The sequence below is a fragment of the Peromyscus maniculatus genome, chromosome 9 (assembly GCF_049852395.1).
Source record: "Peromyscus maniculatus bairdii isolate BWxNUB_F1_BW_parent chromosome 9, HU_Pman_BW_mat_3.1, whole genome shotgun sequence".
Taxonomy (NCBI): domain Eukaryota; kingdom Metazoa; phylum Chordata; class Mammalia; order Rodentia; family Cricetidae; genus Peromyscus; species Peromyscus maniculatus.
Genome location: NC_134860.1, coordinates 10,374,128 through 10,400,003, shown reverse-complemented (window position 1 = coordinate 10,400,003; position 25,876 = coordinate 10,374,128). Strand labels below are relative to the sequence as shown.

The 25,876-nt window shown below is 42.4% G+C and overlaps 1 long non-coding RNA gene across 1 annotated transcript in view; it reads right to left on the bottom strand.

Moving 5' to 3' along the window:
• Positions 1–269: 269 nt before the first annotated feature.
• Positions 270–25,876, bottom strand: part of LOC121832039 (uncharacterized) — a 50,233-nt gene continuing 24,626 nt past the window's right edge. Inside the window, exons 2-3 of the long non-coding RNA XR_006075555.2 lie at positions 3,538–3,592; positions 270–1,511 (exon numbers count right to left, since the gene is read on the bottom strand). This is a non-coding gene — a long non-coding RNA (uncharacterized LOC121832039). The remainder of the gene's footprint in view (positions 1,512–3,537; positions 3,593–25,876) is intronic.

The following is a 25,876-nucleotide window of genomic DNA, read 5'->3' as shown; positions in this document are numbered from 1 at the left end:
TAAGTGTAAGAGCTAGTCAGTAATAAGCCTGAGCTAATGGCCGAGCAGTTACAATTAATATAAGCTTCTGAGTGTGAGTGATTATTTTATAAGTGGGCCATGGGACTGTGGGGGACTGGTGGGACTGGAGAAACCTTCTGACTACAACATTTGTTTTTTTAAATCAGTGTTTTTATTTTTATTTTTTATTTTACTTTTAGTCTTATTTTATTTTTATTCTTTATTTTGAAGTTTTCCTTTGTGAGGGACACTACAAGGGTAAAGGGCAGATACAGAGGGACTGGGAAATGAGTGGGATTGGGGTGCATGATGTGAATTTCCCAAAGAATCAATTAAAAAATTATGTTTAGAAAAAGAAAAATTGTGTTCAGTTAAAACTTCTTCCAAATGCAAAATTTCACTGTAAAAAAAAGATCCCTTAACACTAGAGCTATGAAGCCCCAGCATTCATCTGTTTCTAGAACACACTTTCCTCAGAATGCCTATGGAAAATGAATGGAGGTCTGCAGACTTGCTGGTGCATCCGATCTATACTTCCTAATTCCATTTGTGATCTTCAAGACCTGACCACACTCTTGCCTCTCTCTTCTTTCCATCATGCATGAACCAGTAATCCCAAACCATATGCATTTCCTTTAAGACTGCTCATCACCTCCTGTCTCTGGGCCTGTGCATATCCTGCTCTCTCTGCCTGGAATGGTCACTCTCCTCTTAATTGTACTCAGAAACTGATGGTCCCCTTCATGATGCAGCTCCTTAGGAAATGCTCCTGGAGACTTTGAAAGTTACAGTTTAACAACAACAACAACAACAGTAATGATGCATGGTGTGTATTGAGTACTGGCTAAGTTTGGCTAAGTCCTAACCCCCAGATGTCTTTCTTCTTCCACCTGCTAACTAGTTGCGGCTCCCTGTAAGGACACCACTGTATGTTTTAACAAAAGGAAGATGACTTTCTTCCAAAGCCTGAGAAGTACAAGGAGACTGGGCAATATTCAATAAGGTACTGCACCAGGGAAGATGTTCCCTTTAAGCTTTGGGACATGCACTTTTTCTAAAGGATATTCCTGCAGCTGTGGCCCAGATGTGGTCCTCCCATACCACCACTTTGGTTTGGAAATCAAACTTTCATTCATGGCCATTCTCAAAGTTCCTCCTCCAACAGCCTCTTCTTAAACTCAGCCTCTGCTAGTCACATACTTTCTGCCTCTCTGAATTGCTACATTAGATTAAATTGGGAGCCAGACCCAAAAGGAAGACAAAACCACACAAGCGACCATCACCTTGCTTTATCTGCACACTGGGTAACGCCCATGAGCTACATACCAATACCTCTATTCTGTTTACTTCAATTTTTTTTAATCAGTAGTGTATCTATGTGTCAGAGGTCAGAAGACATCCGTCAAGACTCCTGCCTCTTCTTCCATCTTGAGTTCTGGGGTTCAGACTCAGCTTGTCAGGTTTGTGCAGCAACCACTTGCTTCTCAGCCGTCTCGCCAGCCCACAAACACCTTCATTGTAAAAACAAATGGAACAAAGGTTAAGTAATCAGAAACTGCCAACTAACATATAATGGGGGGACTTTTTTCCAGCCAGCAAGATCAAACAGAACTGCTGTATAACTGAAGCCAATCGTGTTTCTTTCCTTCTGTGTTCACCCGAATAAAGCCTTCCCCTTCTCGTCCCTCAGTGGATTCCCTAAACCAGCTTCGGTTGGATGTTTCACAGCTCGTGAATCCCTGTTAGCATAAATAAACTCGTTAAAATTTTATGTGTCTCAGTTTCCATTTTAACATCCCCCGTAATGTTTAGAAACCCTTCAGGAATGTTTTATAAATACTGATCCCTGGGTCCAACCCTAGACAGACTCAGTCAGACTGACATATTCTGTTAAAGGCCCCAGGTGATGTTAACATGCACACAGGGTGGTGAACTCCGTGCCCCACAAGCATTGCTAGGATCTTTGGGACTGACCACCCACTCTGAGGGGGGAATGAAATAAGTTGTCACTAAATACTGAAAAGAAATGATTAATTAGTGGTATTGAAATAGTAGTGACCAAAATCTTGGTTATTTGGTTCATCCTTATTGATAAATCTCTTAATATTCAAAGGAAAATCTAATTGCATGGAAAATGGTCCAACAAATTGTGCTTTAATACACTGCAATTTACTTACTGTAAGGAGGTATCAGGAAAATACTGTAGTTTTGCTGCTGCTCCCCAGGAGCCACTCACCTTGGGTTTTGAAGGTGTCACTGTTACCAAAGGCTTTCCAAACAGGGTAGGGTGGGTGGCCAGCATGCCTCAGCAATCCACCTGTCTGCCAGGCCAGCCCTGGATGTGTCACCACGCCCATCTTCTAACACTGTGCTGGGGAAGCACTTGGTCCCATGATGTGGTCCAGGTAACCACTTTACTGTTTGCGTCACAATAGAATATACCCTACCCGAGTTGTGGCTTGAGTTTATTCTAAGTTGTGAATTTTCTTTCAGTGAGGTTTCTCATAACATTTTGTTATTATTCTTTAAATGACTGCAAAATCTGCAGTGACAGCCTGTTTCCTTCCTGATTTGGGTTTCAACTCCATTGATCCCTCTCCAAGAGCACACTTTTGCTTCATTGGCAGTCTTCAATAATTTGCCACTTTGAGTGAAGCACTGACTTAATTTCTAGGATGGCTTATTTTCTAAACTTTTGACTACATTGTCTTGACTGTCAGGTGATGTTATTGCTTTTATTTCAATACTTAGATATGATCTATAATATTGCTCTATCTTCCTGCTGCTCCAAATTCTTTTCTATGTGCTTTCTATTTTAAAGACTTCAAGCATCTATTAATCTCAGGATTGCCATTGACAAACTTTTCTCTGCCCATGAATGTCCTTATTGCCTTTTATTCTGGATACTTTGTCCAGATATAGAATCACAGTTGACAGACGTGTGGTGCTGCTTCCTAGTGGGTGCCAGGTTCCAGAGAATTTCCGTGTTATGCTAAAGAATGGTTCCCTAGAGGCTGTGATTCTCTCTGGCTGTTTCCAAGAATTTCTCTCTTTCACTTTCTGAACTCATTATGACATGCCTTGGCTGGGATTTCTTTGAATGCGTCATATCTTGCATTTGCTAAACCTCTCAAATCTGTGCAAAGTTTGGAAACTTGCGGCCATTGTGTCTTCAAACACTCTTTCAATCAATGTCTCATTCTTCTCTCCTTCTGGGACATCTAGGATAGGAACATTGTTCTCTAGTTGTTTGGGGGGTTATCTCCTGGAGCTGCCTTCTCCAAACCCCGCCCTCAGCTGCCCTCTCCAAACTCCTGCTGCTGAGAAAGCTCACCACACAGCAGCTCCACCCCCAGAGGGTATTTAAGGACTGCCCTAAGACTTCCCTTCATGGTATTCCCTCATGGCTTCTCCTATTCCCCTGGGACCACCCAGGAATGCTCTGCTCAGATTAAACCTGAACTTAATAATTAGGCTTGATTGGCTTATTTTATCAGTGGGTGGCAGATACCAAATAACTGAGGATCCAATACTTACCAGTTGTCCTGCAGTCTTCTGAAGCTCTGCTTACTCCATTTTACTTCCATCACTTCTGGTGGGGGAAGAACAGGAGAAACTGATCCACACATGCCATACATATATTGTAACATCCTGAGAAAACACAGGAAAATCCAAGACAGGATGGACTTGACAGGGGTATGTCAGACTACAACCATAATGTTCAAGTAACCTATCAGGAGATGAGAAAAGAGAAACCAAGAAAACAAAATTTGCCAACTAGAAAACAGAGATCGATGGAGTGGATTATTTAAAAACACACTGTAACTGTGAGCTGTTTATCAGAAACCCACTTCACATTCAGTGACTTAGACTGAAAGAAAAAGAAAAGGAGAAGACAGTATGTTCCAGAAATATTAATAAGGAAAACTCAGGGTAACCTATATCAATAACAGGTCAGTTACTTTCAGACTAAAGAAAATGACTAGAGACAATAGATGCATTACATCATCATAAGAGAGCAATCCAGAAGGATGCGTGCCTGAGCCAGAGTCTCTGATTTCCTTTCCCTTACTAAATTTCAGCTCATTTCCTTGAATTAGCAGAACTTGAATGAAGTCGAGAAGATGGTATCAAGTCCATGAGCAGCCTCCCTTGCTGATAGAAGCATTTCCATCACCTGCGAACCGGAGGAGGCGGAGGAGGGAGGCAGAAAAGAAACAGCTGCCATGATGCTAGGAGAGACAGGCGTGTGTACTGGGACGGAGCAGAAGCTTTGCCGGGAAAACCACTGCAGTGAGGGAGAAGCTCAGTTAACTTGGAGGTGTTGGAAATTACATCGCCTAACACGGTGTGAACAACCGGAGGCCTAGAAGCAGTGGGTGGGGGCCTTCTCTATTATGCTGTCCAAAGTTTGTCAAACTATGCCCTGACCTCTTCTGAACAGGAACTGGAGTAGGATTTTGGGGTTGATGTTTAGGTTACAAATTCCACAGCTTTGTCTTCCTTTTCCTATGACTCAATTGCTTTTCTATATAAAAGAATCACTTTCCGTGACCTGATATTAACAGTGTTTATAACTAGGTAGTATGAGACTGACACGTGACGTATTCCAGATGTGCCAGAGAAAGACGTGTCCCTGTAATCCATGCTGTCAGAACTAGAGCCTAGGATCATTCTGCACAGGTACTACTAAAATAATTAAAGTTCATTCTCCAAACACACTCATATCCGCTCAGTTCTCACTGTGCACTTTATAATGTCCTCTGGCTCTTTCTGATGGAAAAAGTTTCTCAGCCGAGTGTGAACATACTGTACATCTCACATATCAGAGGGCTATCCCTTCTGTAAGCCTTCACTCTATAAGCAATGTGAGGAAATTGAAGATAATTACTTGTGGTACAAAAAGTTCTTTGAACTAACACACAAATGAATGAAAGTTTACATGGAATTCTTGGTCAATTAAGGAAGCTTTAGGTATTTATAGTAATAAAATCATGCAGCAATAATAAAAAAGAAAGCTTTAGGAGAAAGAGAAGCCAATGAAAGCTCACAGAATCTATTTTCTAACAAAAGCTTAAATGTTTTATCTTTGATACATCTTTTTAATGTTAACTAAAATGTGACTTCATGGCCTTAAAAATAAAATATTTGTTAGAAAAGATGGACTCTGGTACAAGCCTTGACTGAGATGTACTCTTATCTGTCAAGAGAGTTTTAAAGACAAAGCATGGAACATGTGTCTATGAGACAAATGGCCAGTTTAAAGTCATGGTGGCTTTTGGCAAAAGCACACGTGAGTGTTGCCAAATGAAATGTGGCTGCAATGGGCCAACCTGGATTGGCGAAGCTCATGAAAGGACAATGTAGTCATTAGAGCTGTTCACAAATGTTCTTTGCCTGAGAATATCCTTTGCTATCCCTTGGAAGTTATGTGTAGCTCAAAGACTCGCCTATTCTATGAAACATGCAAAGCCCAGAGCTGACAAAGAGAGTTGTGTTCTTCCCCACTGTCTCAGAGATTATGGCGCATGGAGAAAAGGAGCTTTGATAGCCTTAAGCCCTGACAAACTGAACTGCAGGAAGCAGGACTTTCTACCCGCCCCCACCAGTCCCCAGATCTGACAAACTGAGTTGAAGGGATGAGAAACAAGCTGTGGTGTCATCTTTATGCGTTCAGGCTGCCAGAACAGATTGCTATGAACTTGGTGGAAAATGGGTACCAGACACTTGGTGGAAGATGGGGAGCAGTCCTTTTGCTGGAACGTCACATGGTAGAAAATGATAAGAAAATTATCTGGGGCTTCTCTTATAAGGGCTCTGGCCTTGACCTGTCACTTCCCAAAGATCCTACCTTCTAACACCATCAGATTGGGGGCTAGAATCTCAGCACATGATTGGCTTGGAGAGACGCCTCAGCAATTAGAGTAGAGGACCCAAGTTCCAGTCCTGGTATCCACACAGGACAGCTCACAGCCTCCTGTCCCCCCAGCTCTTGAAGATCTGCTAGCATCTTCTGGCCTCTGCAGTTACCTGCACTCATGTGTACACATATAGTTAAAAATAAATCTTTAAAAAGAACTTGAGCATTTGCATTTGGAGAGGACACAAACTTTCTTTACCTAGTATACAAAATCCAGACTCTCTTTGCACACAGTCACATTTACTTCATTCCAATAAGCTCTAAAATCATGACTTGTTCCATCAATACAAAAGCTTCAAGTCCAATGTCTCACTTCAATATCACTTAAGTACAATTTAGGTAAGACTCGATTTAAGTTTTCCATTCTAAGACAATTTTTTCTTCTGCTCAGTACCTATATTAAAACAGATTTTTCCAAAATGAAGTAGGGAGAGAAGCATGGGATGGATATTCTCCTTCTAATAAGGAGGGACTGATTGGGTTCTAGTGCAAGCCCGGACAATTCCCTTTACCCTCAAGGATCGAGAGCAGTCATCCCTACCTGACGCTCTGTCCTCCAGTGCCTCTGAGCATTGATACCCCTTGCAGCCTGCCTTGAAATCATCTCTCTTTTTGGGCATTTTGTAACCTGCATTCAAGACAAATGAAGTGATTTCTTCAACACAGAAAAATTCTCAGCCAAGCACCCAGTTTGGCCCATGCATATACCTTCTACAGAACACTAGGACATGAAAAGGATCTACCTAAGTTCTTTACCATTTTAAAACCCACCCTGCATCTCCTGACACCTCTGAAGATGGTCAGATCATCATGCCTATCAATATTCTGGCCATAATTACTTAAGTATTCTCTAAGAAAATAAGTCTTCCTCCACAGCTTTATTTTTTTCCCTGAGCCCTCACCAATTCACCTCCAAAGGTTCATTCACAGCAGTATAGTTTTTCTAGGAAGATCTCAGAACTCTTCTGTCTCTCCCCATCACCCAATTTCAAAGCCACGGTTTTTCAGCATTTATTACAATAGCATCACCCTTAATAGACCAATGTCTGCCTTAAAGTATTTGTTTTTTAAAGCAAAGCACCATGCACTGGATAATCAACAGCAAAGCACTCTGGGAAGACCAGATCAAGGTGCAGTCAGATTTGGTGTCAATGAAGACCTGTCTCCTGGTTCATAGAATGTTATCTTCCTACCATAACTTCACAGGGTAGAGGCGATGGTATAGAGGGTAACTCGTAGGTATCTTTTGTAAGGGCATGAATATCATTCCCAAGAGTACTGTCTTCCTGACCTAATTACCCCCATAAATGCCTAGCCTTAATACCATTACTTTAGGACTTAGGATTTCAACATACAAACTGAGGGAATTACAAATACCTAGTCCATAGCAATTACACCAAATCTCTGGGGGTTGAGAATTACTATCACTAAAACTAAGGCTACACTAACTGATACCAGGTTTAAGGATTATTCAACAGCCCTGATGAAGAAAGCTATTATCTTTCCTGAGCACCAAGAAAAGAAAATTAAATGCCCCATGGAAACCATTCATTTACTAAATCCTACTTTAAATCATTTATTTTTTCAGGCTTTTTAAATCATGAATGCTCTTAGTTGTAGATGTACCAGAGAATATACAATGCTCTAATGGCATGATTATATTCCTATAGAAAGTTAGCACATAACATCTATAGCCATCAGTCACACACACACCCAATTTGGGAACTGGCCAGTCTCCCACCCTTGGAGGAGTTACATGTTCTTGTTGGTAGGGACAAAATGGGACCATTAGAAAGAAGAATGAGCCTGGGTGATAATGCAGTGATTGGTCCCTGGACCTGTCAGTGCCCACCCTTTTTTCCGTCCCTTCCAAACCAGAACCACTGACCATCCACAGCATTGTTCACATTCTCACAGTGAGCCTGTGATTGAGAAGCGTTAAAGACTGTTCTTGGCCTAAGGTAAGCGTCACATAGTGACAGTGTCAGCACCTGTCAGTGGTCAGTGCGGCTGCCTCTATTTTCAGCTCTGTTTTGGAGCTCAGAGTGATTAGTTAATTGTTCCACAGTTGTAAGTTGCCATTTGTTGCTGGAGAGCTTCTCTCCAGGTTCCACCAAGCCCCGCAGTCCCACAATCCACGTATAAAATAATCACTCAGACACTTATATTACTTATAAACTGTATGGCCATGGCAGGCTTCTTGCTAACTGTTCTTATATCTTAAATTAACCCATTTCTATAAATCTATACCTTGCCACGTGGCTGGTGGCTTAACCGGTGTCTTTACATGCTGCTTGTCCTGGCAGTGGCTGCAGTGTCTCTCTCTCCTTCTTCCTGTTTCCCCAATTCTCCTCTTTCCTTGTCCTGTCTATACTTCCTGTCTGGTCACTGGCCATCAGTGTTTTATTTATATAGAGCGATATCCACAGCACTTGCCCTTTTCTTCTTTTTTTTTTTTTTTAAGGAAGATTTTAACTTTAACATGGTAAAATTACATATAACAAAACAATTATTGAGCAAGAATTACAGTTACAATATTAAAGAAGATATCCTATCTATCTTATATTTGTGAGTTTAAGGTTTTATATCTAACTTATCTTTTATCATAACTTAAGTGGTTAGTCTAGGAAGGAAGTCAAGTTCCACAAGAATGTTCTTTCCACAGGGACAGCTACGCCTCTAGTAGCTCATGTCACAGCTGGAGGCGACTGATCCCCAAAAACAAATACAAGGGGCCAATATTGAAACACAAGTCAAAAAGATTGCACGAAAGTGGGCAGAACACTTGAATCAAAATGCAAGCTGATTGGCCAGGTTTTATATCTATTGTCATCACAGAATAATTGGCTCTGGACTTGCTTTCCTGCTAAAAATAATTATAAAATTAATCAAATAAGTACAAAGAAAGTTAGTAATTAGCCAAAGGAAGCAGAGACCCGTGGTACTTAAGAGAAGAAGTCACACACAGTGAGCTTCATGTACATTTTGTCTTCTGCCTCTCAGGGAGTACTTTAAGTCGCTGGGGAAGGATGAGGGAGTACGTTTCAGGGAGAAAGGGCTTCACTGAGCTAGGAAGGAAAAAATGAGAAGTCCAGGAGACTCAGAGTAATGAAGTAAAATGAATTTCCCAGCAAGCCCTGAGAATCTGCACAGGATTTTCCTCCTGGTTAAATCTTTCCTGAGAGCTGGGCTCCAGTGAGCAAAGTGAAACCTCACAGATCTAGAAGACATCTAACCCTGTGGAAGTGGAGCTTAGTGAAGATATCATGGTTGCACAGCCCTGGGACACCTCACAGTTCCAGCCTAGGTAAAGTTCACGCCTACAGGAGCTCATGCCCCGGAGTAAAGGGCTTGCCCTAGAATTACTTGAGGAAATTATTTTCAAAGTCAAAACCAATAAGCAATAATGAAACTGCACTTAATTCATTCTAAACAGACTGAAACTAAGTCTGGAAGCCTAGAAACTATTTATTGGTAACTTAACTGCCTGCAAAGCAAAACACATTACCCTGCAGTGGAAAGAAAACAGCACACCAAAGTGTCCTACAATATATCATCGAAACTGCTGAACAGTGAGAGAAAAAAAATCCCAGATTTGGGAAGAAGCTTGGAATGCAATTCATTGTCAAAGAAGCATAGATATGTGATATGTAATAGGGTCAAAATACTCAATAGAAACAACCCAAGATACTTCAAGCTTGGAATAACAGGCAAGATCACTGATATAGCAATTTTAAGTATACTGAAGAATTTAAGGAAAATATGGGTAAACTGAAATTAAGAAAAGTAGCTTGGCAGTGGTGGTAAATGCCTGTAATACTTGCACTAAGGAGGCAGAGGCAGGCAAACTTCTGGGTTAAAGGTTAGTCTGGTCTACAGAGCTAGTTCTAGGACAGTTGGAGCTACATAGGGAAATCCTGTCGAAAAAGAGAGAGACAGAGACAGAAACAGAGAGAGAAAGACAGAAGGAAAAGTATCTATGAAAAAATTAACTTGTTAGAAATAAAAGCACATAAACATTTGCCAAAGAAAATAGTTGGTTAATATAATGCAGATCAATTGGCAATTTCCAATCTAAGAAGCAGAGCAAAACCAGACAAGCTTGTGCTCAGTTGGACCTGCAAATTGCAGCCAAATGGTCTAACATATGTGTTGTTGTTATTGTTTTTGCTCTTTTAGGGGGTCCACCACCCAGCTCCCAAATAAATCACACACAGAGGCTAATGCTTAATTATAAATGCCCAGCCTTAGCTTGGCTTGTTTCTTGACAGCTTTTCTTAAATTATCCCACCTACCTTTTGCCTCTGGACTTTTTCCCCTTACTTCTGTATATCTTACTTTCATTCTTACTTCATGGCTGGCTGTATGGCTGTGTGGCTGGCCCCTAATGTCCTCCTCTCCTTGTTCTCTTTCTTTTTCTCACAGATTTCCCCTTCTATTTATTCTCTCTGCCTGCCAGCCCTGCCTATCCTTTCTCCTGCCTTGTTATTGGCCGTTCAGCTCTTTATTAGACCATCAGGTGTTTTAGATAGGCACAGTAACGCAGTTTCACAGAATTAAACAAATACAACATAAAGGAATGCAATACATCTTTGAATCATTAAACAAATGTTCTGGAGTATAAATAGACATAACATATCTTAAAATAATATTCTATAACACATATGCATTATTTGAGTCCCAAATACAAAGTGGAGCAGAAGAATTACTTGGAGGGCTAGAGCTCCCCAGCAGCTCCGTGGTTAAGAGCAGCTATTGCTCTCATAGAGGAGCTAGGTTTGGTCCCTAGCACCCACACAGTGGCTCACAACCACTATGTAACTCCAGTCCTGGGGATTAGATTCCCTTTTCTGGTTTCCAGAGCTCTTGCAAGCACATGGTGCATAAACATGCATGTAAGAAAAACATTCACACATAAAATAATAGAATTATATTTAAAACTATTTGGAAAATTAATGCCATTAATTCCAATATACAGTGGAAAATTTAGTGAAAAACATACAGATTCATGAAACTCAACAAACTATAAAGAAGATAAGTGCAGAGAAAACCACATCATAGTCAAACTATTGAGAACTAAAGTGTGTGGATATATTTTAAGTAAGTAAAGAAAAAAGACTCACTACACATAGAGAATAACATGTTATTCAAGCAGGGCAGACTCCACCTGAGCTAGCAGCTGATTAGGGAAGGGTCGTCCATGTGATAATGGTGTTAGAGGCATAAGAGATGGTCATTCATGGCTTCAGAGAGCAGCCATCTGAGACCAGACAATGTGTGACAAAGTCAGTCCCTGAAAGGAGGCCATCAGGGCCATGTGTGGGGCTGTAAAGATGAAGTTAAGTTGTAATGGAGACTGTAATGTGTTGGAGATGATACCAGGACCCAGGGATATCTACCAGGGAAGGCTGTAGGCACAAAAGACAGATGGCCCAAGAAAGAATCTACATGTAGGGCTACCCAAGATCTTTAGAGCCCAGTTGATTATGAGTCCTAGATGCTAGACATGGAGATACAGAATTTGCTGTTTGTTTTTATTTGGTCTGATTTTTTCCTTACTGTGTCACTGTTCTTCTCTTTTGTAACAGCAATGTTTATTCTGCGGTGCCATGTGTCTGAAGTATGTAATATGCTTTTCATTTTAGAGGAGCTCACAGTTAAGAGACTTTGGATTTTAAAGCGTTGAAACCGTTAGTGACTACGGGAACTTTTGATATTGGACTAAAGGCATCTTACATTGTAAGATAATCTTGGGCCTATGGGGACAAGGAGTGGAAGGTTGTACCTCAAAAGTGATGTGTTTGGGTATCGAGTTGACAAGAGTAGTGATTTTTAGTGGTGATTGTCGATTTGAAAGGTGTTGTAGAATATTAGTCAAAGGTGTGTTACATTTGTATATGCTGTGGAACATTGGTTTTAATGATGCAAAGATGTGTTGTATTCTTTTATGTTGTATTTGCTTAACTCTGTGAAATTGTGTTACTTTGCCTGTATAAAACACCTGATTGGTCTAACAAAGAGCTAAATGGTGAATAGCAAGGCAGGGGAAAAGATAGACAGAGATGGCAGGCAGAGAGAATAGAAGGAGGAAAAGAGAAGAAAAGATCAAGCAGCAGGACAAGGAGGAAGACTCCAGGGGCCAGCCACCTAGCTACACAACAAGCCACAGAGTCAGAAGTGAAGAAAGGTATACAGGGCTGGAGCAATGGCTCAGAGGTTAAGAGCACTGGCTGCTCTTCCAGAGGTCCTGAGTTCAATTCCCAGCAACCACATGGTGGCTCATAACCATCTATAATGAGATCTGATGTCCCCTTCTGGCATGTGGACATACATGCAGGCAGAACATTATATATATATGTGTGTGTGTGTGTGTGTGTGTGTGTGTGTGTGTGTGTGTGTGTATGTATATATGTATGTATATGTATATGTATATGTGTATATATAATCTTTTTTTTAAAGAAAGGTATACAAAAATAGATAAAGGTAAAAGCCCAGAGGCAAAAGAAAGGTAGGATAATTTAAGAAAAGCTGTCTAGAAACAAATCAAGCTAAGGCCAGGCATTCAAAAATAAGAATAAGTCTCTGTGTGTATTTATTTGGGAGCCAGTTGGTGGGCCCCTTAAAAGAGTAATGAGCCAAAGAGTAAATGAGTTTAAAAAAAACCCAAACAACAGGAAGGCTCTAGAATCATCTGGAAGTCAGAGATCACACACACCCATCCTCTGCTTTCTGATTATGGCTGTGGTGTGACTCCTGACTTCCGGAGGGAAGTCAGAGATCGCACACACCCATCCTCTGCTTTCTGATTATGGCTGTGGTGTGACTGCTGATTTCTCCATCACAATGGACAGTCCTCTTGAACTGTGAACCAGAATAAACCTTTCTCCCTTGAGTTTCTTCTGTCATTGTGTTTCACTACAGCAAAGCAAAAGTAACCAAGACAACAGCCAACTTAGCATAACTAATGACAACCTGAAGAGTGAAACCTCTCAAATGGTGGATTTCAAAAAAGAAGTACAGTTCACAATTCTATGTGTCCCAGCCTATCTTCTAAGTGCATGGATAAAATAAGTTCTTTCCACATAAATGAAAGCTTCTAACTAAAACAATGTGTGGCCAGCAGAGCTGTACTATAAGAATTACTGAAGAATTTCTTTAGGCTGAATGGAAATTCCACCAAATAGACACTTGTATTTGGGAAATTAAGAGTGGAAAAATATAAACATTTTCTTTAATATGTAAGCAGATCTTCTCAGAATGGAAAAAAAACAGATTTCACTATAGATTGTTTATAAAAGACACACTTGAATCACAAATACATGGAAGATTGAAAGCAAAACAATAAAAAAGGTTCATGGAAACAGGAAATGTAAGAAAGCAGGTATGTACATAATGAAATCAGAAATGAATGTGGACTCCAAGACAGGAAATATTCCTTGAGATAGAGGTATAATGTTATACTAATAAAAGAATCGACTGATCAAGTATACTTAAAAATTAAAAACTGTTAAGTCTTATAACAACCCAAAATATATAAATAAAAAACAAAAACAAAGGTATGCAATTTTAAATGGGGGTTTAATTCCTCCTTTCAGTAAGTAACAGAAGTATACACACACACACACACACACACACACACACACAGAGCAACATAAACAAGGCTTAAACAAAACTAAGACCCAACTTGGTTTAACTGGTATTTATAGAACAGCATACTAAACACAAACAGAATGTGCACCGTTGAAATCAGACTGAACATTTGTAAGTTGGACAATATGGTGAGCCACTAAATGCTTCAATACATTTTAAAACTACTTTGTTTTCTCTCTCTCTCTCTCTCTCTCTCTCTCTCTCTCTCTCTCTCTCTCTCTCTCTCTCCCCTTTCTCTGTATATATGTGTATATGCATATGTGTGTGTGTCCATCCACATGTGGAGGTCAGAGGACAACTTGAAGGAATTGGTTCTCTTGTTCTATCATGTGGGTCTGAGAACTGAACTCAGGTTGTCAGGCTTGGCCACAAGCATCTTTATCCACTGAATCATTTCAGACACTCTTTTAATAATTTTTTTAAAAATGAAGTGTAATAAAAATATTCTCTGACTATGATGAAATTAGGAATCAATAACAATAAATATCACAAAAATTAAAAAAATTGCAGTATACTTCAAAGTACTTTATAATTTTGTGTGTATATTTAAAAATGAAAAATGTGGGCCTGAGAGATGGCTCAGTGGTTAAGAGCACTGGCTACTCTTCTAGAGGACCTGAGTTCGATTCCCAGCACCACGTGGTGGCTCACAACCATCTATAGTCCCAGTCCCAGGGGACCCAAAGCCCTCTTCTGACTATCACGCACATGTGTGCACAGAAGTACATGTAGGCAAATAACCCAGACACATAAAAATCGATTTAACAATTTTCAAGGATGATTTATATAATCATGATATAAATTTTTAAGTAAAAATCCTGGAAATAAGTGAAACTGGGGATGTAGCTCAGGTGCCTGCCTAGCATGTCCTGGGGTCACTCTTCAGCACCACAAAAGCCATAGTGGTATATGTCTGTAACAGCAGCATTCAGGAGAATCAGAAGTTCATTATCCTTGGCTATAGAGTAAGTTCAAGGCCAGTCTGTAATATATGAAACCCTGTCGCAAAATCAAGTGGAAGTCATTGTTGAGTAGAGACTTCACAAAATAAGTTAATATATAACCATTTTGGAACATATATTGAAGTTTCTTCTAATATTAATGTAACAATCCAGCATTTTACTACTAAAAAATACTGCATGCTTGTAGAATGACTTACATAAAAATGTTCATGGTGGACTAGAGAGATGGTCAGCATTTAAGAGCACTTGATGCTCTTACAGAGGACCTGGATTTAGTTCCTAACACTAACATGGTGGCTTACAGGCATTTGTAACTTGAGTTCTAGGGTTCTGGTGTCCACTTCTGACCTCTATGGGACACCAGGCACATACATGGTGCACATGCACACATTCAGGAAGACACTTACAAACATAAAATAAAACAAAATAATAAATCTTTTAAAAGAGATGGTAGCACTTTTTGAATTTCAAAAATTGTAAAGTGTAGAAACAATCCAAATGATTTGCAAGAAGAGAGTGGATAAACTGTCCTACCTTCAGGCAAGGAACAGTACCAGTGTACACAATATGAACAAATCATGACAACATCATGTTAAAAATGACATCAGGGATAAAAGAACATAAACTCAATGATTTCATTTGCCTGGCTCTCAAGAACGAAACTAATCCATGGTGACTGTGTTAGCTTTTTTTCCCTTTTTATGTAACAAAGAAAGTCCAAAGTTATCAGCATCAACTAATAATTGCATATTATATCACAGTTTCTGTGAGTCAGGAGTCCAGAGACAGCTTGGCTGGATGCCTTTGGTTCAGCATTTCCCACAGGCTTCTTCAAGGTGTTGACCAGGTCAATCATCTCAAAACTCGGTAGGGGAGCATCTGCCCCCACGTTTACTCATGAGGCTGTAGCAAGTCTTGAGGTTCGATGGCTCTTGGCTGTAGCCATCATTTCCTGTCTACACTTAGCCTCCTCAGAATGCCCCCCCTAGAACCAGAGCTGGAGGAGTTGGTGCAAAAAAGGACCCAGAAGACAGAAATCACAATGTCTTTGTAACCAACCTCAGAAGAGACAGAAAGTTCCTTGGCAAAGCCCATACTCCAGTAGAGGGTGACACACACAAAGTCTTAAACACCACTGGAAAGGTCAACAGAGCTCATTTAGATACTGACCCTACCGTGGTAAAATCAGGATGGCTATCCTGAACTTTTAGTTGTTGCTTATATGTGGGTATAGATTTGTCAAGATTCTTCAGCTTATATGTGCAAGATATATATACTTCACTACAACAATTCTCCCTCAATTTTGAAATCTATTTTTAAAGAAGAGCCTGTTCTTTCAGATACTATGAACATGAATGCTGACCCTTCTGCAGCAGACTCAATAGAGATAACCACAGAAAAACACATTCATTTATCATGTTGCACTCCAAGTACACAGACTTCATCAAGTCACAGCAGCACAAATGCTGTATTTTTATAAGGCTGTATTTACTCTCCTCTGGGAAGGATGTTCAAGATGTCTGGCCAAACCTCTAAGACTTGGTCGAAGATCTAAGAATAACTAACCACAACTCCTTCACTTCAAATTCCCATCAAGCTCCCCCAGAGTGAGAAAGAGATGCAGCCCTGAACCTCAGAGGCCCCCAGGAAAATGAAAATGGGCTCGAACCAGGTTGGGAGTCAAAGACTGTCCACTAGCACCGATCCCCTGCCTCAGGACGCTACACTTGTAACAGGTCATGTGGAGTTTTCGACAGTGAGCACCCAGTCATAAAAGGTGTTGGACAAATCAGGTACTGTAAGTGAATCTGAAATAGGCAGCTTGTGTTTCTCATAAAATATACTAAAATTCAAAAGTTAAGAAAGGTTTGGCCATGTTCCTTTGAGGTTTTCCAGCTCTAAAACTTTAGCAAAAAATTCCCACCTACTTTCAAAGCCCAGGGTAACTGCATATTGCCATCTTTTAAAGTGGATCAGCTGGAAATGAATGACTTTGCTTTTCATCCCTCTGCAGTGCTTGGATAGGACAATGGATTGGTTTATTATTGAGGGTTTTCATTTTGGCTACTGAGAGCTATCCACATGCAAGGCAGCTTATTAAGCATGGGAGGTAGGGACCAACTAAGCCCACAGGACAGGCATAGCAAATGAGTAGATATGAACTATCTTCCCAGAATTGATGCACTACATCGGAGCTGGGTCTCAGGGCAGCCTTGAGATGTTTTCTTTGAGTTTGGGCAAGAGATTCAAACACTGACCTTTATTAGTAGACCAGTGGCCCTGGGAAGTCCCAGTTGCCAAGAATAAACACTTCCGGGGTTACTGAACCCCAACTCCACCCTGTAAGGTCATCTGTAAGGGAGGAACTATGGAAAGGCTTATACGGATGCTTACTGAGTCTTTAGCCAGGCTCCATCCTCTCGCTCCGCAGCCAAGGAGAAAGCTGACAGTGATGTAAACTCAAAGTGAAGTGTGGTTTTGAAAAATCACATCCAATAACACTGTAACATGACCCATGGCTGTTTGAAGCCCAGAGAGAGTTCTCAGGAGAGAAGAGTGGCCCCTTTCAGTCTTTGTAGTGGTGGAAGGAACTGCAGGAATCAGCGATGGCTCCGGGTCTTGGCTCAGCCCGGCACGCCATGTCCTCTCAGGACTCCTCTGACCCAGCAATTGCTGCAGACAGGCCACAATCTGGAGGCAATAACGTGCCAATGCATCTATTCTTATCACCCCTCTCCCCACAAACACGCACACAAACACGGAAAAATCTGAGGAATCCATTCTCAGTTGATCCTGGACATGCCTTTGGTGCCACACTGGAGGGGCCCATTTGATTTCTATCACAGCTTTCACTCATTCCGAGTTGCAACACAGTGTTGCAGGAAAATGCGCAGGCTTCAGACCTTCCTCTAGTGGAGTTCCTCAGGCAAGTGGTTTCTCTGCTGCTCAGATCACTGTCATGCAAAGGGAGGAGGGCGATTGAAAGGGAGGCCCAGGACGGGAAGTGGGCGGGCCACCAGCAGGACTGCTCCGCACAGTTCTTCACCATCATCGTCCCTGGGATTGGTGGCCATGGTGCGTTAGCCGTCGCTCACAAGTTCGGGGCCTGACTGAAGGGCCCAGAAGGCAGAATTCTGGGCCCTTCTATAAGATTTTCTTCTGAAATTCAAGCCACAAGGAGCCTGGTGGATTCTGGAAATCACTTTACAGTAACCAGACAGCTTACAAAGAAAACGTTGAAAATAGTAATCACAAAAAATAAAACTCAAAGTAAGAACTAAAAGTATGAAACGAACAAGAGTGTAGCACTATGAGTGATGTCCACCAACCCCACAAACAGGGCTTCACCTCCAAAGAAAATGGAAATAATAAAATATACTGTAAATGGACTTTCAGTTTTAGACAGGGTCTCACTATACAGTACTGGAACTCACTCTACACACTATTTGAATGTCCTTGAACTCACAGAGACCTGCCTGTCTCTGTTTCCCCAGTGCTGGTATTAAAGGCATACACTACCATGCCTGGCTTAAAATAGATCATTTTATCTTATTTATTTTAGTGTGTGTGTGTGTGTGTGTGTGTGTGTGTGTGTGTGTGTGTGTGTCAGGGAGGGGCACATACATATGCACGCACTTGTTTGTAGAGGCCAGAGCACAACCTCAAGTGTTGTTCCTCAGACACAGCCCCTACTTTTCATTTTGGGGCCAAGATATCTCTCTGGCCTGAAATTTGCCAAGTAGGCTGGGCTGGCTCTCAGCGAGCCCTAAGGAGCCACCCATTCTACAGACTCAGCATTGGGACTACAAATGCACATCACCAAGCAAGGCTTTTAAACCTAGACTCCAGGGAGCAAATTCATGTCTGTATGCTTGCAAGGCTAATACTTTGTCAACTGAGCTGTCTTCCCAGCCAAGTCATTTAAAACAGATCAACTCCCGAGAGAGGAAAAAATGGCAACCAAAACTAAGAGTCCGAAATGGTGAGTTCCATATCCGAGACCATCACAGTGCTGAGCACATGTGGAGAAAGCAGACATCTGCAAGTGAAAATCACAGTCATTTGAAATGAAAGCAAGGACAACAGAAGGACAGGCAGGGTTCAAGGAGGAGCGAGTTAGAAACCAGCATTGTTACCTGTTAGTAAACTTTTGAAGGCCACATGAGCACTCTTTTATTTCTTTAAAACTGCCATTTAAAGAAATTGCTTTCCCTCTGAGAATGGTTTGATCCAAGTCCACATACTCTAAGAGTAGCTACGTTTCAATTGCTTGGTAAATGCTCTCTTGCTTTCTTTGAAAAGCCTCCCTGCCTGGCTGATACTTGGATGACTATTTTTAGATTTCTTGTGGTTAGATAATTTTAGGTCCCACTTTTTCTGGTTATTTCCAATTTTATTGTTTGGGGTATGGACCATCGTGCATAAAATGGGTTTTTGTTTGTTTGCTTGCTTGCTTTTTTTCTTTTGGCATGCTTTAGAAGATTCTACTGAGCACACTTAATCCCTTGCTTAGATATCCACAGCCTTTACTCTCTGTGGCTGGGAAGGATTGAACTCTCTGTGGGTTTGTCCCACTGAATCAAGCTTCTTGATGAAGGGGACGGGACAACCTCAGATAACAAAGAAGCAGTAGCAGCAGAGGACGCAAGGCTGGACACAGAGAAGCCAAGATGACTATTGCTGGAGACGGCAATGTGGAGAGGCTTGGCCACGATCTGGATCCCGGGGTCAGCTCTGGTGTGAGAACTGCTTTCTTCTGCTCTAACAGATACCTTAGACTGGGTGATTTATAAGGAATGGAAGTTTGGGCCAGCGAGGTGGCTCAGCAGGTAAAGGGGCTTGCCACCAAGCCTAACCACCCAAGTTCAAGAGAGCCCAGGACCCACATAGTGGAAGGAGAGAACTGACTCCCACAAGTTGTCCTCTGTTCTCCACAGTGGGCACTGACCACACACACACACACACACACACACACACACACACACACACACACTCACATAGACACACGTAGACACACATACATACACACAGACACATACACACACACACACTCACACACACACACAGACACACACACACACACTCACGTACACACACATAGACACACATACATACACACAGACACATACACAGACACACACATGCACAGATACACACACACACACTCACGTACACACACACGTAGACACACATACATACACACAGACACATACACAGACACACACATGCACAGATACACACACACACACTCACGTACACACACACGTAGACACACATACATACATACAGACATATACACAGACACACACATGCACAGATACACACACACATACACACACACACATAGACACACATACATACACACAGAGACACACACATACACAGACACACACAGACACAGACACACGATATACACACAGAGTCACATCAAATAAATAAACAATTTAAAAACAGAGGTTGCTTCAGTTTGTGGTTCTGGAGGCTAGAAAGTCTTTGAGCACGGAGCTGACATTTGGTGAGGGCTTTCCTGCTGTATCAGCACATGGTGGAAAGTAGAAGGGCAAGTGGGGTGGCTGAGCAAGGCAGGGCGGCATGCCTTTTTATACCAAATCCATTTGAGAGGCAACTAACTTACTCCTGAGATAAGGGCATCAGTTCATGCACGAGGGAAATGCCCTTACATCTTGATGCGCCATTGTTGGGCTCCACCTCCCAATGCTGTTACATTGGTGATTATAATCCCAGAGCAGCAACTTTGGGAAACCCAGAATGAATGTTTAGACAATAGCAAAGTTCAGACTGTCAAGGACACAGCTTGCATAGGATTCTCATGAATCTTTAACTCATTGGAGAGACACAAGGCCACAGCATCTAGGCTTTGACTGGATACACATCTGTTTTGGTTAGGGGCTTCTATTGCTCTGATAAAAAAAAAAAAAACCATGACCATAGACAACTTGGGGAGGGAAGGGTTTGTTTCAGGTTATAACTCAGATCACATTGCATTGCTAAGGGAAGTCAGGGCAGGAATTCAAGGCAGGAACCTGGAGGTGGGATTTGGTGCAGAGGTCATAGAGGGTGCTGCTTACTGGTTTGCTCAGTCTTCTCTTTATGTATCCCAGGACCACCTGCCCAGGGGTGGCATCACCCACAATGGTCTGAGCCCTCTCATGTGAATCACTATTTAAGAAAATGCAGCACTGCTTGCTTACAGGCCAATCTGGTAGGAGCATTTTCTCAATAAGGTTCTTGCTTCCAAAATGACTGCAATTGTGTCAAGTTAACATGACACTAGGCAGCACGACACCCCCTCATATTTCCTCTCATATTTATGTTTCTGATTATCCAGCTAGTTGCACAAAGGGCTACTAGCCTTCTGCATCTTTCTGCCCTATGTTTAAACATTATCCTGGACCCACTGGGGAGTAGACCACAAAGTTCTCAGTATTTCTGGAGTCATAAACTCCTCTAATGAAGAAATATTGTTCCATTTCTGTTTCCAACACTCAAATTTAGAAAGGCTTTGGTGGCATGCTGGAAAGAAGACATGGTGTGTCTTTATCTGCTCTGTCACCCTGTACAAATCCCCTAACCTTCTGAAGGCTCCCATTCAGCAGCAAGCAATGCATTCTGCCTCTCAGGATGCTAATGAGCCCCAGATGGAGATAGCCAAAGAAGGGAAGATTTGTAGGATCCACAACACAGTGAGAGAGGCTGTTAACTGCTAAGACTCACCATGTATGACAGGTACCAGAGTCGGCAGAAACACTGTCAGGCAATCCAGGCTACTACTTGAAAGTGTGCCCTCACTTGGAAGAACTTGACTTTCAAAGAAGGATGGCCTTGTGTTCAGCTGTTATGTGCAAATAGTCAAGCATGGTAAGAAAGGACCACTTCCGGTGAGAATAGATATTGGAGTTGGGGATAGGGCTTGCCTCTTCCGCCTTCCTCTGCCCATCTCCTCTCAGCACCCTAACAGGGCCAAGGTAGGTGCATTTAGAAAAGTTAGTTAGGTCATGTTGGAGACCACTCCTGTGTTCCACTCCTACTAACTGAATTTCTGCTCCCCTTGGGATATAGCAATGTTCCTTTAAGAGAGGAGGCCCCTCCTGTATGTTAGAGGTTGAACTCTGAATCTGCCTAAGGGTCTAGGACTAACTTAACATTTGTCAAGCCCAAAAAGCCCAAATACTATCCATAGCCACTACTCCATGTTTAACCATAATTTATAAGCTCAACATTCCTAATGTTTGCCTGATGGGAATTCCCTACCGTCTGTCTAGCGATGGTTATTTTGCATATATTATTTGGTATATTTGGCCAGGTTCCTTCTATTCCCTCCTTGTCTTCCTGTCAACGTTTATAAGGTTGAACAATAAATCCAGGACGTTTCTTTCTTAGCTGATTCTCCCCTTCCCCAGCTCCAGCTAATGAAGGAAATTCTCTCCTTATTTCAGGGCCATCAGAGGAGACCTTAAGAATTCCAAATACAAATGAAGTCTTACTGCAATTTCCTTGGGTACTTTACAAATGGAGAAATGTTTTTTAAGTCTGAAGACTTAAACTAGGGGGTTTCTGGACCACACTAGAAAGGATGAGTGACTAGGGCAGAATGGACTCACTCTGCATCAAAACCCTACTCTTTCCACAATTATTCTCTCTCTCTCTCTCTCTCTCTCTCTCTCTCTCTCTCTCTCTCTCTCTCTCTCTCTGTGTGTGTGTGTGTGTGTGTGTGTGCAGCTGCATGCACACTTATGCTACAGCATGTGTATAGAACTCAGAGGACAACTTGGGGAAGTTGGTTCTCCTCTCCACCATGTGGGTCCTGGGGGTTGAACTCAGGTGGGCAGGCTTGGCAGCAAAGCCTCTACCTGATAAACCGCCCCAAAATAATAGAATAGTATTTTAAGGTGTGCTACTTTGTTTATGTTGCATTTGTTTAACTCTGTGAAGCTGTGTTACTCTGCCTGTCTAAAACACCTGATAGTTTGATAAAGATCTGAGCGGCCAATAGCAAGGCAGGAGAAGGATAGGCGGGGCTGGCAGGCAGAAAGGATATATGGAAGGAGAAATCTGGGAGGAGAGAAGAATGAACGAGAGAAAAAGGAGGATTTCAGGGGCCAGACACCCAGCTACACAGCAAGCCACAGATGTACAGAAGTAAGAGAATGGGAAAAGCCCAAAGGCAAAAGATAGACGGGTTAAGTTAAGGAAAGCTGGCAAGAAACAAGCCAAGCTAAGGCTAGGCCTTCGTAATTAAGAACAAGCCTCCGTGTGATTTATTTGGGAGCGGGTGGTAGGCTCCCCAAAAGAGCAAAAACAAACAACATACCCACTCCCAAGATAACACATTAACCCGTTTGTGATAAGAACTGTTTCCAAAAACAAATGAAAGTGAGGGGGTGGTGGGGTTCATTCCGTCTGCCTTTTAACAAACATTTGACTGAGTTCTGACTCTCCTGAAGAGTCTATCATGGATGCCCCAGGGAACAGCACAGACAAGCCCTCGCGGTCCCGAGCCTTATAAACCAGACACTTTTATTCTCACAAGAAGACTAGAAGAAAGAGGAAGCTCAGTTGGAGAAATGACACCAGAACCAAGCCCAAGACAGTGACTCAGAAAACCCAAGGCACCAACCCTCGGCAAATTCCCTGCCCTGTCCACAGCACCCTTCTCCAGCCTCACTCTCCAGTCTCTTTCGTAGGCAAGTGTCTCCCATTCATCTGTGAATTCCACCATATTGGAAAGTCTCCTCAGCAACACAGGGATCTGCAATTCCAGGAGCTACAGAGTCAAAGGCACTGTCCAGCCCAGCCCCGACTCTAATCCAGTTCTTGGCCCATCTAGAAACAAGAAACCAGAGAGATGTGCTGGGATTCTAGATCCACTTGGGGAATAAAAGGCAGTCTGCCTATGTTACTGTGTTGGTAACTAGACTCGGGAGATGACTTCTTGAATCAAGAAATTGGTGGCTTCTCCTGAGGTGTTACATCAAAGGAACATGGAATCTAAAATAAACTACTATAGGTATAGCCAAAGAAGGCCAAGCCCGTTGTTGAAATCCCTCTGAATCAGGGCTTCTAGCCCTTCTCAGTCTTTGGGGATCTGAGTTTGTTCAATAGAAGTTCAGTGCAATTTTCTGTCCTGAGAAAGGAGCTTTGAAACAGTCAACTACCCTTGCAGAACTTCAAATGGCTTAAGGATGAATGGATCGGAAGTGAAAGGCTTACATTTCCCCTGATGTATAACAGGGCTGAAAACTTAAGAGTGAGCCCATAGAGGAAGGTTTTTGCTGAATCAAACATTTTTAATTTCAAAACAGTCATGAAAAAGCCATGGCCCATGGCCATCAGACCTCGAGCTTTTTAATTTCAATTTTAGCAGAGTGAGATTATTTATACTATCCGTCATGTTTTTCACTGATCCAAAAATCCCCTAAAATCTACAGGAAGGAAAGAGGCAAGGCCTCACTTTGTGCCTGCCCTTTGTGTGAATTACTCTGGAGGTATTTGGCTTCTAGAGTCAGCTCAGGGTCAGGAAAGGGCTGGAGGGCGATGGCAGAACCCATGCCTAGCTCTGACTCTTTCTGGACTGAACCTGCTGGATAGAGCCTAGCAGGCTTCGAGAGCTGTATATGCACCCTCTCCTTGGAAACTTCTAGAACTCAGTCCTACAGCATCACTACTACAGAACAGTCCAGATAATAATTTAATCAAGATCAGCTACTTCACATCTTTCTGGAAGCTGGGACATCCAAAAACAAGGTCTTGGCATCTGGCAAGGGCTTTCTTTTGTGTCGATCTGTGATGTGGGCTGAAGGAAGGGCAAACAGAAGCTGACCCAACTTTTGGAACAAAGTCATTCTTGGGATAAGGAGCCCACTCTCAGGGGAACCACATTAATCCATCTTCAAGGGCAGAACCATCATGACCCAATCACCCTTCTAAAGGTCCCGTCTCTCAACACTGGCACACTGGGAACTCGGTTTCTGACATATGGTCATTGGGGAACCCATACAAACCACAGCAAACTCTTTGTAGAACAGGGTGATATCACATTACACAGCAAAGAAACCAAGGCCTTGGGTGGCAAGGGCTTCCCCATTGAGAGACCTTGAGTCCTGAAGCTACATTTACAACTCCTGTGTGCAGAGGGAAGCTCTTATACTACATCAGAAGCAAGGAGCTTCAGCTGCTTCTGCAAGTGAGGGGAGAAGAGTCACGTGACCTGAGTCAGCTCCCACCTCCACGTGGTTCAAACCCTGTGGTCTTCACCACTAAATTACAATCTTTGATCCTTTTCCTTTTCAGTGGAACAAGGAAGAAATACATAGTTTATATGAAGGTTATAGGAGACAGAAGACACAAAGCAGATGTGTCCTAACAGTGGCCGTCAGCCCCACCACGGGCACCTACCTACTCAGGCTGCCACGCCCTCTGAGGGTGCTCCACACTCAGGCTGCCACACCCTCTGAGGGTGCTCCACACTCAGGCTGCCACACCCTCTGAGGGTGCTCCACACTCAGGCTGCCATGTCCTCTGAGGGTGCTCTACACTCAGGCTGCCATGTCCTCTGAGGGTGCTCTACACTCAGGCTGCCATACTCTCTGAGAGAGCTCTACACTCAGGCTTTCCCACCTGATACAAGCAACAGTTACATTGCGTGAGTTTATTTTTTAATGTAGAAGAGAGATGATGTCCCTGGCGGGTTTATAGTTTCCTTGTGACATTAGCCTCTAATTACGTGTATATAAAAACCACACAATTTTGACCACAAACAGGCTCTGTAAACCAGCTCATATATTCTAAGAAAAATGCTTTTGAATGACAGAGGCATGATTAAAAAGCTTGCTAAGAATAACCACACTTCATAAAAAACAAAGTCCAAGACTCAACTCTGCTCAGAAAATGGGGATGGAGTGAGCAGGCAAAACTTAGAGGCCACTGGGGACCAGGGATCACTCTCCCAGGGAGGCAGAGCCTTAGGTGCCCCATCAGGACAAAGAGCCCATTGGCAGACAGGAGTCTGGGAGAGAAGGCTCACAGAAGTAGGGAGCTGAGATGCTGGGCCTGGGACCCTCACAAGGGAGGCAAAGATCCTGCAGGAAGCTAGTCACAGGAAGTGTCAGCAAACGTGATATATGATCTTGGGCTTTACAGATGTGCTGCTGAGGTACCTGGGAATTGTGGATGCAGAAGGACACATTTGGGCCAAAAAATGAAAAGAAAAAAGAAAAAGAAAAATCCCCTTAGAATGCTAGAGGAATTCATAAAGTACGAGGGGAACTCTGGCTTCTGGCTCTACCACGCAGCAGAAGAGTGTGAAATAAAACCACGCCTCATG